Source organism: Pinus tabuliformis, chromosome 6 (genome assembly GCF_031772625.1).
Source record: "Pinus tabuliformis cultivar Carrire ecotype Pingquan chromosome 6, CPIR1, whole genome shotgun sequence".
Lineage (NCBI taxonomy): Eukaryota > Viridiplantae > Streptophyta > Pinopsida > Pinales > Pinaceae > Pinus > Pinus tabuliformis.
The window spans coordinates 1,365,481,757-1,365,495,989 of record NC_142292.1 but is presented as its reverse complement, the minus strand read 5'-3'; positions in this window follow the sequence as shown (position 1 = coordinate 1,365,495,989).

The window sequence follows — 14,233 nt, the reverse complement described above, 5'->3', positions numbered from 1 at the left end:
AACCTCAACAGCTCGATGAGCAAAATGATGGGGAAATAGGGTTTGAGGATCCCTTACCAAGGCGGGAGTGAAGTTTTCGACGAGTGGACACTTGTCCAATAACCATTAGTGCGGGTACAAATCATAAGTGCTAGAACCCAAATCAATATTAAATCATTGCAATCAACCGCCAAATGAACAAATATCACATTTAATCAAACTTCCCATCATTTAAATCCATTCATAATCCTCTTATTAATGTTGGTAAGCATGAAAAGGGGGTTGGACCCATCAAGTGGTATCAGATCAAGAAATTGAAAGTGCCAGGATATGGAAGTTAGAAGACAAGGATGTGGGAGAGGTGTGCGCAGAGCAGCAGATGAAGGACTGAGGGAAGAAATAAGGATCCTTACTGCTCATTTGGAGGCAGTGGAAGCAGGAAGGAGAAGGGATCCAGAAATAGGAGATGACAGTGAGGAAGAAGCCACAATTACAACAGACGGAAAAGATGAGGAAGGGCTAGAGATGAGGTTGTTGAGGTCGGTTCTATTGGCCAGTAGCAAGCCCAAACCAGAGATTCCTAATTACGATGGCAGCCTGTCCACAGAAGTTCTGTTAGATTGGGTGAGCGAGTTGGATAAGTATTTTGAAAGTGAAGAGGTCAGCGAGGACTAGAGAGTCAAGTTCGCTGCAACAAAGTTGAAGGGACACGTAGCCCTATGGTGGGACAGTGTCTAAGCAGAGAGAAGGATGATGGACAAGTTACCAATAAAGAAGTGGTCAAGGATGGTGGCGAAAATGAAAGGAAGATTTCTGCCTAAGGATTACGAGGTTGCACTTTACCGACCAATGCAGAATTTAAGACAAAAAGGGATGACAGTAAGGGAATATACAGAAGAATTCTACCATGTGAACTTGAGAGCTGGTTATGCCGATGACACTCTCGAGAAGGCAACAAGATATGTAAATGGTTTGAGACTGGAAGTACTAGATGAAATCAACATTCTTTCCCCGAGAAATATAGAAGAAGCCTATCAGAGTGCTGTGAAGGCTAAGGAACAAATTACTAGAAAATAAAATGCTAGGAGAGGACGGGGAACCAGCAGAGGACAAGGACAGTCCTATGGCAGAGGAAAACCGCCAGTAATAACGAAGAGGGCAGTAGCTACAAGGCTTTAGGAACAACAAAAATAGGAGACAACACTAGAGGTGGCATGCCATATCAGCGAGGAAGAGGGAATGGCCGAGGTAGAGGAGATAATTTCCAGTGCTACACGTGCCACAAGTGGGGGTACAGATCGTTTGAATGCCCTGAAGCAGAACAAGCTGGCCAATGGGGAACATTTGTTGCACAACTTGAGGAAGCTAAGGCACTTCCCCAAGAAGCAGGAAATGTAGCGGAAATGGGGGAGGCTTTAGTTCTAAACAATGTGTTGCTGATACCAATCAAAGAAACAGTTGAAAAGACCCAACGGAAAGCACTATTCCAGACAGTTTGCAAATCACATGAAAAGTGCTACAAATTGATCATCGATAGCGGGAGTACAGATAATTTGGTTGCCACCAAGATGGTGGAGAAGTTGGGTTTGAAGCAACTTAAGCACCCCATGCCTTACAAGGTGTCGTGGCTACAGAAAGCCCACCAGTTATTGGTTGATGAACAGTGAGGTTGAATTTCACATTGGCAGATAGAAAGACAAAGTTATCTGTGATATTATGCCAATGGACATGTGTCACATACTGCTAAGAAGACCATGGCAATATGATCGGAAGGTAGTACACGATGGGAAAACGAACTGCTACAAGTTTGTTAAAGATGGAATCAAGCATACGCTTGTACCCATCAAGGAGGAGGAGACAACAGAAGCAAGCGGAACGAAAGCATTGCTAATGGGTGGAAAACAGTTTGTGAAATGGATCGAGGAAAGTGAAGTGAACTATGTTGTTGTGAAGAGGGCAAAGACAGTGCTATTACACACAGAAATTTATGATTTTCCTGCATAAATTCAAGAGATGGTGCATGAATTCAGTGACATTGTAGTTGATGATTTGTCGGACAAGTTGCCTCCCAAAAGAAGCATCAGTCCTCATATCGACTTTATACCTGGAGCAAGCCTACCAAATAAGGCAACATATCTGATGAGCCCCAAAGATAATGAGGAGATCAAGAAATAGGTGCAGTAGTTGCTAGATAAAGGGTTGATAAGGGAAAGCTTGAGCCCATGTGCAATACCAAAATTTCTTGCTCCCAAGAAAGGGGGATAATGGCGGATGTGCATGGATTCACGGGCCATCAACAAAATCACCATTAGGTACAGGTTTCCCCTACCACGGATGGATGATATGATGGACTACCTAAGTTGGACAACATACTTCACGAAGATTGATATAAAGAGTGGCTATCATCGGATTAGGATCAGGGAAGGAGATGAGTGGAAGACAACCTTCAAGACTAATGAAGGGCTATACGAGTGGCTGGTCATGCCGTTCGGTTTGAGTAACACCCCTAGTACTTTTATGAGATTGATGAACAAAATGCTGAAAGAGTTCATCAGCAAGTTTGTGATAGTGTACCTTGATGACATACTAATTTTCAGCGGGACTAAAGAGGAGCACCTTCAACATGTTCGAAGAGTGATGGAGAAATTGCCGCAGAATAAATTGCTGATAAATTTGAAAAAATGTACTTTCCTACAAAGAGAACTAGTTTATTTGAGATTTGTAATTACAGAAAATGAGTTGAAGATGGACCCAGAAAGGATTGCAGCAATCATTAACTGGCCATCTCCGAAAAGCTTATTTGAGGTACGTAGTTTTCATGGGTTGGTGAGTTTTTATCGTAAATTTATAAGAAATTCTAGTGAGATCTGCACACCTATGTTGGACACTATTAAAAAGGCCAGTCAGCCTTTTTGTTGGACCAAGGCAACAAAGGAAAGCTTTCAGCTCCTAAAGAGGAAAATTACAAAAAGGCCAATTTTAAGGTTACCATATTTTAATAATCTTTTCCAGGTTTGCTGCGATGCAAGTGGTACAGTTATTGGCATTATACTCAGCCAAGAAGACAAACCTGTTGCATTTTTCAGCGAGAAGTTGAATGAAACCAGGCAGAAGTATTCATCCTATGACAAGGAATTTTATGTTGTCATCCAAGCACTAAAGCATTGGCGACACTACCTGTTGGGGAGTGAATTTGTGTTATTTTATGATAATTCAGAGCTGCAATATGTGATGCAACAACATAAATTGAACCACAAGCATGCCAAATGGGTTGAGTATTTTCAGAGTTTCACCTTTGTGTTGAAACACATCAGCGGGCAGGCCAACAAGGTGGCAGATGCATTGAGCAAAAGAACCTTGCTCTTACAGGAAAGTATGATACAAGTGCTAGGTTTTGAGCATTTGAAAGACTTCTATTAGACCGACATGGATTTCAAAGAGGCATATGAAGCTTGTCAAAATCCCATGTTGAGGAACAATAGTCGATGGTTGGACTACAACTTGCAAGAGGAGCTACTGTTTAGAGGGGGACAGTTATGTATTCCTGATTGTTTGATGAGAGAAAATATTATACGTCAGAAGCATAGTGGAGGTCTAATCAGACATTTCGGCATAGAAAAAACTTTGGATCAGCTCAAATACCTCTATTACTGCCCAAGAATGCGAAGTGATGTGCAACGATGTGTGAGTAGGTGTAAAGTCTGCCAACTAGCGAAGGGACATATTCAAAACACCAGACTTTACACACCACTGCCTATTCCAAGTAGACCATGGGACTCAATCAACATTGACTTTGTCTTAGGACTGCCTAGAACACAGCGAGGTTATGACTCAGTGATGGCGGTGGTAGACAGGTTTTCGAAAATGGTGCATTTCATCCCCTTATCGAAAAACTAGTGATTCCACTCACGTAGCTCAACTATTTTTCATGGAGATTGTTAGATTACACGACCTACCCAAATCTATTATTTCTGATAGGGACGTAAAATTCACAGGACACTTTTGGCACACCCTGTGGAAGAAGTTGGACACATAATTGAACTTCAGCTATGCATATCATCCGCAGACTGAGGGGCAAACGGAAGTGGTGAACAGGAGTTTGGGGAACTTGTTATGGAGCTTAACTGGGGAAAATTCACGGTTATGGGATCGTGCGCTCGCTCAGGCAGAATTCACTTATAATGATTCACCGAACTGCAGCACCAGACACAGTCTATTTTAGATCCTGTACAGCATGCATCCTCACTGAATACATTAGTTGTAGGATCTGGGAAAGTTGGAGAAGGGAAGTGCCGATGGGGAAGATTTTTACGAAGCAATGAATGAACTACACGAACAGGTGAAATCAAAGTTGCAGGACAACATTCAGAAATACAAACAATAGGAAGATCTAAAGCAATGGGAAGTACAATTCAATGTAGGTGATGAAGTCCTTGCACACTTACGCAAAGAACATTTTCCTAAGGGCACATATAACAAGCTGAAATTCAAGAGGATTAGTCCCTGTAAGATTTTGCGTAAATTCTCAGCCAATGCTTATGAGATACAACTGCCACCAGATATAGGCATATCGCCTATTTTCAACGTGGCAGACCTGTTCCCATATACTGCCAACCCAGAAGATGATAGTGTGGTATGGCTAGAATGAGACACCCAAGTTGGAGACAGTTCTTGGATGAGGCACATGCCTTTGGCTAAACCCCATGAGATCGAGAAGATTCTCGACACACAGGTGGCCAATAGGACTCGCAGGAAGGAGCATCTGCAATACCTTGTCAAGTGGAAGAACCGTCCAATCAAGGAAAGTTCATGGCTTGATGCGGCACAGATACAAAAGGCGGGTTATTCTATGGAGGAGCTCATGGAATGGAGCCATGACTTTTTTTTACCCTGGGAGCCTGATGCAAGAGCATCTAGCTGACGGGTCATCATGACAGAAGGTTGTTTGGTCTCTGAGAGGACTGAGAAGGAAATTGCTAAGTGAACACTATAGTTGTTTTTTTTGTGTTATTTTAATTTAGTAAAGAACAGTATTTAGGAAGGTAGAGGATTAATTAGTCAAATTGTTGCAAGTAATTATTTTTATTTTCATGTCAACTTTTACAGGTTTTAACGTAGGACAATAAACAGTTTTTGAACTAAAAAATGTAACCAACAGAATGTAACCAACAACAGTTAGGAGAAAACAGTTTCTAGACAATTATTGAAAGGAGACAGAATGCAATTGTAAGAGGTTCGACTTTTCGAGAGAAGAAATCTAATAAAATATCTCTGAGCACACAATCTATTTTCTAATATCCTGTAATTGTTTATCTATCATCCCATTTAAATTTCTTGATACAGGGAAATCATGTTCTCTCGTTTCTATTCCACAAGAATGTACATATATATGGTTCCATTTGTGTTGATTAAAGCAAGTCAACAAATCAAAGCAAGCATGCAAACACAACTATGGAGTACGTTACAAAAATGAGGGCATACAGTTCCGGAATTTGTCAATCACAAGAGTGCAGAGGAATCCTGAACATTTTATTCATTTCGAGAATCAAAGGCAGAGATAGGTCGCATGCATTTTGAACAGTAAAGGCAAAAAAATCTCATAGGTATTTTTGAAGAATAAACCCTCTCTGTTTTATTTACAAAATAATCACAGAACCTTTGTTCTAATACATACAGTCACAAAACCCCTATCCAAATATACATATAGTCCATGCGAATAATTCCGTACAAATATAAATGAGCTTGTCATAGTAGACGAGCCTAGAAACCCTGACCGAGAAACAAACTATAGCAACTATCCATAACCGAGATAATGCAAGCCAAACAGACCTTGACTACATACGGCCGGACTGTCAAAGAAAAAAGGTCTCCACAATAGATTGCTGAACCCTAACTAACGACGGAAATAAAAAAAGTTACAAGATGACACGGAACGACCCTACCTGGTTCTAGCCAGTACGCCAAGGAGCCGAAGTCAAAACCCTCCAGAACGAAACAACCTGCAACGATAAACATCAACCAAAATTTGTGAGCCTACTGTGGCAGAGAAAGAAGAGACTGAAAGAAAATAACGAGACAAGGGTTCGAACTTACCTTATAGAGACAGGGCACCTACATTGCAGTCACCAAGGGTCACTCTGCTCACGAAGGAGCAAGTGCATCAGTTAAACGTGTGAAAAGGAGAAGGAACTAATAGTAAGGAACGAAGACTTACCTTGAAATTACGAAACTGAAGCCGAAGACCCTGAGACCGCAACCTATCCACGAAATAAAGAAATGTAACCAGAGAACTCAATGAATAGTTGCATAGAAGAAGTCAAGATAGGAGCAACCACATAGCCCAGCAAAATAACTAGTATCAACCTTGTACACAGAAAAGTTCCAAATCCTAACAAGCAAGCTATTGTCCATAACCCAATAGAGAGATTAAGCACCAGATAGGAAAACAAACAACGAAAAAACTAGTGTTAAATAAGAGTTCATTACCAGACGGAGAAGCCGAACAAGTTTCCATGTCAAGAGTCGAGCTAAAATACCAGAGGCAGCATAACATTTTACAGAGAAAACCGCACAGAAGAACCATATTGCAGAACCCTCAACCTCAATAGCTCGACGATCAAAATGACGAGGAGATAGGGTTTGAAGACCCCTTACCAAGGTGGGAGTGAAGTTTTTTAGGAGTGGACATGGTCCAATAACCATTAGCGCGGGTAAAAATCATAAGTCCTGGAACCCAAACCAATATTAAATCATTGCAATCAACCGCTGAATGAACAAATATCACATTTAATCAAACTGCCCATCATTTAAATCCATTCATAATCATTTTATTAACGTTGGTAAGTGTGACAAGGGGGTTGGACTGATCAAAACCTCCTTTCTATATATAGGAGCCTAAGGGGTCACAATATAATCAAAGGTGACATAACAATAATGATATAAGGGCACAAAAATAACAATAAGGGCTACAATGACAATAGTAATGGGGGAATCGCTAGTATTATAGGGACCTAACATGTTTTGGTTAGAGTGAGTTACGAAAGAAAGAATGGTGGAAAACCATGAAAACTATCAGAATACATATGTAAATGAATATTTTATTAAATTAATGAATGGAATGCAAGTACTGCGAATGAGACACCTAGAAAATAAGATTCTTGCAAGAGAAGTATATACAAATATCTCATTAGAAAAACGAGATTGGAATATTCATTCATGGTAAGAAGTCTAGATGAAATTCTAGATAAACTTAATGGATGGGAGAGAAAAATCCATTAAGATGCTTAGCTGGAGAAAGATGCTAATCTTGGATAAAGCATAAAAACATCATGGCAGAGAAAGGAAATATTTTATGTAAAATCTTGGGCAAGTAGATAGAAAGCTCCACAAAAGCAGGACACCGCTAAAGGAAACTTCATAATGAAATAACGGTATTAAATACCTATGAAAGGGATCAACTAGAGGAGTTGATTCTCTCGCAAGCTTATCTCAGCTTGGGGGGAATTGGAGGAACTCAGTTCATGGTTGGGTGTTTAAACCAATGGTCTATTCCCAAGTGAATTTCTAACAGTATATGTGGTGAGAATTTTTGTGATGTATGTGTTTTTTTTTGAGTTAGTATATTATTGAAGAATTATTTAAACCTCTAGTTAATATTGATCTATAAGTTATAGTATATTTTTTTTTTTTTCTCCGTAAAACTGATCTATTTATATTACAAAAAAGTCAAAAATGTTACAAAAATTACAGCTAGGCCAAAGCCCTGTTTCTTCAATGAAGATCATATACATTACTTCCATGCTGAGAGGAGCGACACATAACAAACTGAGACCGACACGTAACATGCTGTGACCGACACGAAGAGTTCCAGAGATGACACGGTGGATGATGGACAACATGGTGAACATGATGGACGACGCGTGGACTGAAACTATGGCGATATGGACAGAGATTACCGTCCTGAGCTAGATGACAGAAATGCAAAGAACTGAAAATGAAAAGGTCAGAGGAATTCATCCCTTGCTTCCCAGACTTGGCGAGTGCAGCGCTAATCTTCATCCGTGGAATGCGGCTCATCAGAAGCAGGTCCCTTGAGATTTTCCGCAGCTCCCTTGCCCTTGTCTGAGCTTCGTTGCACAGGCTCCCTACCCGGACTCGAGCTTCTGCGAACAGGTTCGCTGGGGCCAGCTTCATCCTTCTGGACCGGGCGCGTGAAATCCACAGTGGGAGTCTCCATATCGACCCGCGGAACTGTCACCGTGTCCATGCGCCCCCGAACACTGCTGCAATGCTCCACAGTAACAGACACTATGAGAGTATTGTTAGCAAAGGCACAGGGAATTCTGTAGCGAATGGCCGGATGTTCCGCATGGCCACACTCCGGCATACCCCAACAATTGCCTCTGGCATTACGGCCTGGAGGCCTGTTTTGTTCAGAGGTGATTTCAAGTGAAGACGAAGGAGAGATTTCAGGCCTCTGGGAGCCTGAGCGCCCTCGAGACATGCCTCTTCGACTGCACATCCTAAGTCTCTCCCTCGGCATATGGCTATGGCCTGCCTCTCCAGCAATACCTCCAGAATCCCAAGCAATTACCCACTCCTCTGGATTGTCAGAATCCCAAGCAATTACCCACTCGACTGGTTTGTGATTCATCTGAGCGGTAAGGATGGCCTCCTTAATAACCGCCTTGCTCCTCGTATGTTGCAGCGCATTGAATGGCGCCTGCAACTCCCTGTACATTCCTCCAACGCTCCTCTGCTCCAGACGAGACAGCCAAACGACATTCCCATCCCCCCGAGACATTGCGAAAATACCAATTGCATCGCCTTCCGGCGAATTTAAGGTTCGAGCAGTTTGGCATGGCGTGGCTTGTCCGGGCTGCCAGAGGCCCATGTGACAAGCCACATGCCTCTTAACTGCCTCAACACGCGGCATAGGCGGTGATGTCACCCGCATCCGGGAGAAGGAGATCTTTCTGCACCAGAGAGATGCAATCTTTCTTAAGTTGATCATCTTCAATCAAGTCCAGTGCTCCTGAGAAATACAGGGTCGACTGAGTCGCTCCTTGATTGGCCAGCCGATCTGCTACCTGGTTTGCTGATCTCCTGACATGCTTGAAGGTTATGTTGTGGGGAGTGAGAAGCAGTTCCTCCAGGGATTCCAAGCGGCTTAACAACCTCCAACTTTTTGCTATTTTGTCTGCTTTCGCACCTGCTTGTATCTTTTTGGCTGCCTCTATAAGAATGAGCGAGTCCCCTTCAACTTCAAGGGGAGAGAGGTTATGTTCCTCAGCCAAACATAGTCCTTTCCAGAGAGCTTCCATCTCAGCCACATTATTGGTGTTTTTGCCTAGAGAGCCATAGAATAAGAATTGCACAGCTCCTGAGTGATTTCTTATAACTCCTCCGTAACCTGCAGCTCCGGGATTGCCTTTGGCTGCCCCATCAAAGTTGATCTTGTAGGAATTTGAGGCAGGAGGGGACCAGGAAGATGGAGAGTCCGAGATAGAGTTGGGAGCCGATTTGGCTTTGACCAAGGGCTTGAGATCTAGATCCCATGCTTTCAGTATTCGACATTCTAGTGGAAGATCAGGCTAGTCTGTATCATCCCAGATTCGAATGGCCAAGGTTTCTTGAATATTTTGCTTGAACATAAGCCAAAGATCATCCATGGATCGATAAGTGTTGTTGAAGATACGGTGGTTGCGCTCTTTCCACAGAGTCCAATACATGAAGCCAGGAATGATATCCCATAGGGCGTTTAGAATTTGACACTTGAATGGATTTTTAACCCAGTTTCTTATGTTTTCCGTAATGTCCATATGTCTAGGTATTGCTTTCATATTACAATATTCAACTTTCTCCCAGATTTTTTTTGCTAGTGGGCAATCTTCCATTAGATGACTTATTGTTTCATTATTGACATTGCAGTTTGGGCAGCGGGAGGGCCCAATGAATCCTCTTTTTAGAAGATTGTCCCAAGTAAGGATGCGCCTTTTGCTTAAAAGCCAGATGAAGGTGGAGATCTTGGGCCAGAGTCCTTTGTGCCAGACTTGTTTCCAAATTTGGTCTCTTTCCTCTTGAAGATTAGAATAACGCAGATGGTAAGCTTCTTTGGTAGTGAAGGTACCTCTGGTTGTGTATCCCCAACGTAATTTATCCTGCTGGTTAGAGAGACGAATTCTCCTGTCTTTGAGTTCCTGTTCTATTTCTATGTATGTTTCTCCCTTCCAATCGGTTTGCCATTGTTGCGCTGGTTTCCATGTGTGAAGATCGTGATATGAGGAGGCCAGCCAGAACTGATTCACCTGGGTGTGACCTGTTTGCTTCATGTATGCCTGCCAAAGTGGTTTGTGAAACAAGTTTGCAAGTTTTGGGAGCTGTTGCCAAGAGTCCTCCCAAAATCTAGCATCAGTTCCTGAGTGTATCTCCCAAAAGCTGTGTTCTTGTATGAAACGGCTTTGCTTTTTTGCATTATTCCAAATGAGTGAACCTTGCACCATTGGGTTGATTCTAATGAGATCACTCCAGCTGCTGCCTCTGGCATATTTTGCTTGCCATAGTTGAGCCCATGGGGAGTTTGGTTTGGAAACCCAGTTCCACCATACTTTGGCACTCATTGTATTATTGCTATGTAGCGGATCACGAAGTCCTAGCCCTCCTTCTGCCTTGGTTTTGCATACCTCTGTCCATTTGACAAGTGCCCATTTTCTGTTTAAAGCAGTTGAACCCCAGAGGAAGTTCCGTTGCAGAGTTCGGATGGCCTTTAATATCCCTTTTGGAGCTGCCAGAATGGAAAAGAGATAGAGCGGCATTGCTTGTAGAACAGATTTTATGAGGACAAGCCTACCAGCTAGATTAAGAGCCCTGTAGGTCCATGAGGAAAGCTTTGATTCAAGTTTGTCCAGAAGTGCTCTCCAGGACACTTGTTTGATCGTGGAATCGGATAAAGGGGCTCCTAGATAATTAGCGGGTAGATGAGAAATAGTGAATCCCAGAGATCTAGCTATGGACCGTTGCGTGGAGGGGGGGGTATTGAAGAAAAAGAGCTGCGATTTGGAGGCGTTAATAGAGGTACCAGAAGCTTCCGCAAAGATGTTTAGAAGGGATTTGAAAGTGGCTGCTTCTTTAACAGAGGGATGCCCGAAGAGCAGAGTGTCATCAACAAATTGTTGATGTGTCTGAGGAGGGCGGCCGTGGAGGGATAGACCTTTGAGCGCCTGGGTGGAAACAACAGATTTGAGAAGCCTACTTAGACCTTCGGCCATCAGGACAAAGAGAAAAGGCGAGAGAGGATCCCCTTGCCTTATGCCCCGAGAGGAATAGAAGGGAGGAGAGGGAGATCCATTCAATAAGACTGAAAAATTTGGAGAAGAAATAAGGCTCATGATCCATCTGGTCCAAGTTGCATTAAAACCAAAAGCTAAGAGCATTTTATTTATATAATCCCAGCTCAGTTTGTCGAAGGCCTTTGAGAGATCAAGCTTGAGAAGCATACCTGGTTTTTTTAGGATCTTTAGAGAATGTATGACTTCATTTGAGAGTATTATACCATCTGTGATTTGTCTTCCTTCGATATATCCTGTTTGCTCTGGGGAGATTAGCATAGGTAGAAGAGGCTTAAGACGATTTGCAATGACCTTTGAAATGAGTTTGTAGATTACATTGCATAACGCTATTGGTCTGAAGTTCTCAGGTTTGTTGGAGGCTGCTTCTTTGGGCACCAGGGCTATAAAAGTGGAGTTGAGGGCAGGGAGGACCCAGTGCATACAACGGGATTCATCCACTAGATTCCATACTTCAACTTTGATGAGCTCCCAGAATTCATGAAAGAAGTTGGCTGTAAATCCGTCTGGCCCCGGTGCTTTGCCATCTTTGAGTTGAGCCATGGCTTCTTCAACTTCTTTCAGAGAGACAGGTTGGAGAAGCTGCTTGTTGTGTTCCTCATTGATAATTTTGGGGATGTGTTGAGTTATGGAGCTAATTGCTTCATCCCGATTGACTTCAGGTTCTTTTAAAATTTCTTTGAAGTAGCCGGAGAATTCTTTTTCCATTTCTTCATGAACTTCAATTCTCTCACCCTGTTGGTTATTGACGAAGGTTATTTTGTTGAACATTCGCCTTTGTATTGTTGTTCTGTGAAAGAACTTAGTGTTTTTTTCCCCTTCTTTCAGCCAGCTTATTCGAGATTTTTGTTTCCAGAATACTTCCTCTTGTTGTTGGCGCTCTTCTATCTGTCTCCATAGGCTCTGCTCTTGTTGAGTCTGTTCTTCAGTGCGTCCTGCCAAAATGAATTTTTGTTGAAGTTCTTTCATTTGCTGTTCTAACTTCTGTTTGCTTTCCTGTATGTTGCCAAAGTGAGTGCGATTCCACCTTTTTAATATCTGTTTCAGATGTTTTAACTTTTCTTGGAACTGATACATCTTGGCTCCCACAGGTGGAATGTATGCTGTCCAAGCTTGGGTTACTACATCCTTTAAATTGCTATGTTGCATCCAGAAGGCTTCAAAGCGAAAGGGTCGGTTGCAGCCATGACCTGGTCTTGACCAATGAAGCATTATAGGCCAGTGATCCGAGCCACATTGTGGAATGATTGAAGTACTGAAATCTCCTCCTAGCTGGATCGCATTGTCAGAGATAAGAAAACGATCCAGTTTTGAGGCTATATGGTGGACTCCTTTTCGCTTGTTGGACCAGGTAAAAATACCATTGGATGTAGGTATGTCCATGAGTCGATTATTCTGAATGAATTGCTTGAAGCCCGAACTATCGCTGTCGAGACGGACTCTGCCACCTTGTTTTTCCTCCATTGCCTTTATGATATTGAAATCTCCTCCTCCGATCCACAAAGGGAAGCATCTGTTTGAGTTGAGGAAGGAGATCGTATCCAAGAGATCCAATTTTTGCTGAATGGATTGAGGGAAATATACATTGGTGAGATGCCCATGGATGTTGGTGCCTATAAGATGGAAAGTGGCTTGAATGAGATGGAGAGTGGCATGAAAGTTGTCCAACGTTACTATCTGTGGGTTCCATAGAATAGCCAAGCCGCCTGACGCCCCAGAAGCATCGACCGCAATTGACCTGCTGCCTGCCCACAATTTGTTGCCGAGTTTTTCTATCATTGAACTGCTACTTTTAGTTTCTTGGAGGAAAACTACTGCTGGTTGTTCTTGCATAATCAATTTTTTTATCATTCTGTGTTTTGAGGGACTGTTGAGTCCTCTAACATTCCAGGATGTGAGCTTCATGGAGATTTCGTTGAGGGTTTGAAGAACTGTGTCAGCTTGGGGAATAGCCCAGAATCCATTAGTATTTCCCCAACTTCTATTGTTCTTTGAAGGTCTGATTTCCGGCCTCTTTTCTTTGAGTCTTTTATGATTTTTTTTCCATCCCAATGGCTGCCACCTTGAATACCCAGACTCTTGTGGTGATGTACTCGTGACAGGACTCCTTCAATTTTATCAATTTGCCAGGGGGGAATTGATTCATATTCTTTTTGTTTGCATGCATTTTCCAATTTAGAGATATCCAGCTTGGAAATATCAAACTCTTTTAAATTTACATCTTCTCTGTTTTCCTCCATAATGACCGAGATACTTTGCTCCATTTCCTCAACATTGTCATGAAGACTTAAGGCGAGAGCGGCGTCGAGATCCATATCTGAAGCAATTTGATTTTCATTCAATTTGGATTTCCCCTTAGAGGGGATAGGGGTTTCGAGACCAGAGACCAATTTGGTTAGCACCAAAGGGGAAGCTTCAGCGAGTTGGGAGAAGGAGGGAGCCGAGGTGGTCGGGGAGGTGGGGTGGATGGAGGGGACATCGTTGGGATTTTGATGAGTCAGGTTTTCAGTTTGGGATGAAATTGGTGAATCCTGAGAGGCTAGAACAGAGAATCGGTTCTGGATGTTCATCTTGGGTCCTAGATCAGGAATGGTTTGATTTTTCTTGGCATGCCTGCGTCTAGAGGGGACTTTGATGTAACCATCTTGATCCTTATTTGTCTCATGTAAAGGGATAGACGGCTGAACATTTAAGGGACAGTCACGGAAGAGATGACCGTGCTCATGACATTTTCTACAGCGGAAAGGGATGTGTTCATAATCTAAAGACTGATTCCATTCATAATCATCATGAAATAGACTTACCGTGTCTGCAAGCGTTTTGGTAAGGTGCATCTTGACGCAAATCCTGGCATAGGAGGTGTATTTGCGAGATTTTGTTTCGGATGCAACTTTGATGAATGTCCCCAG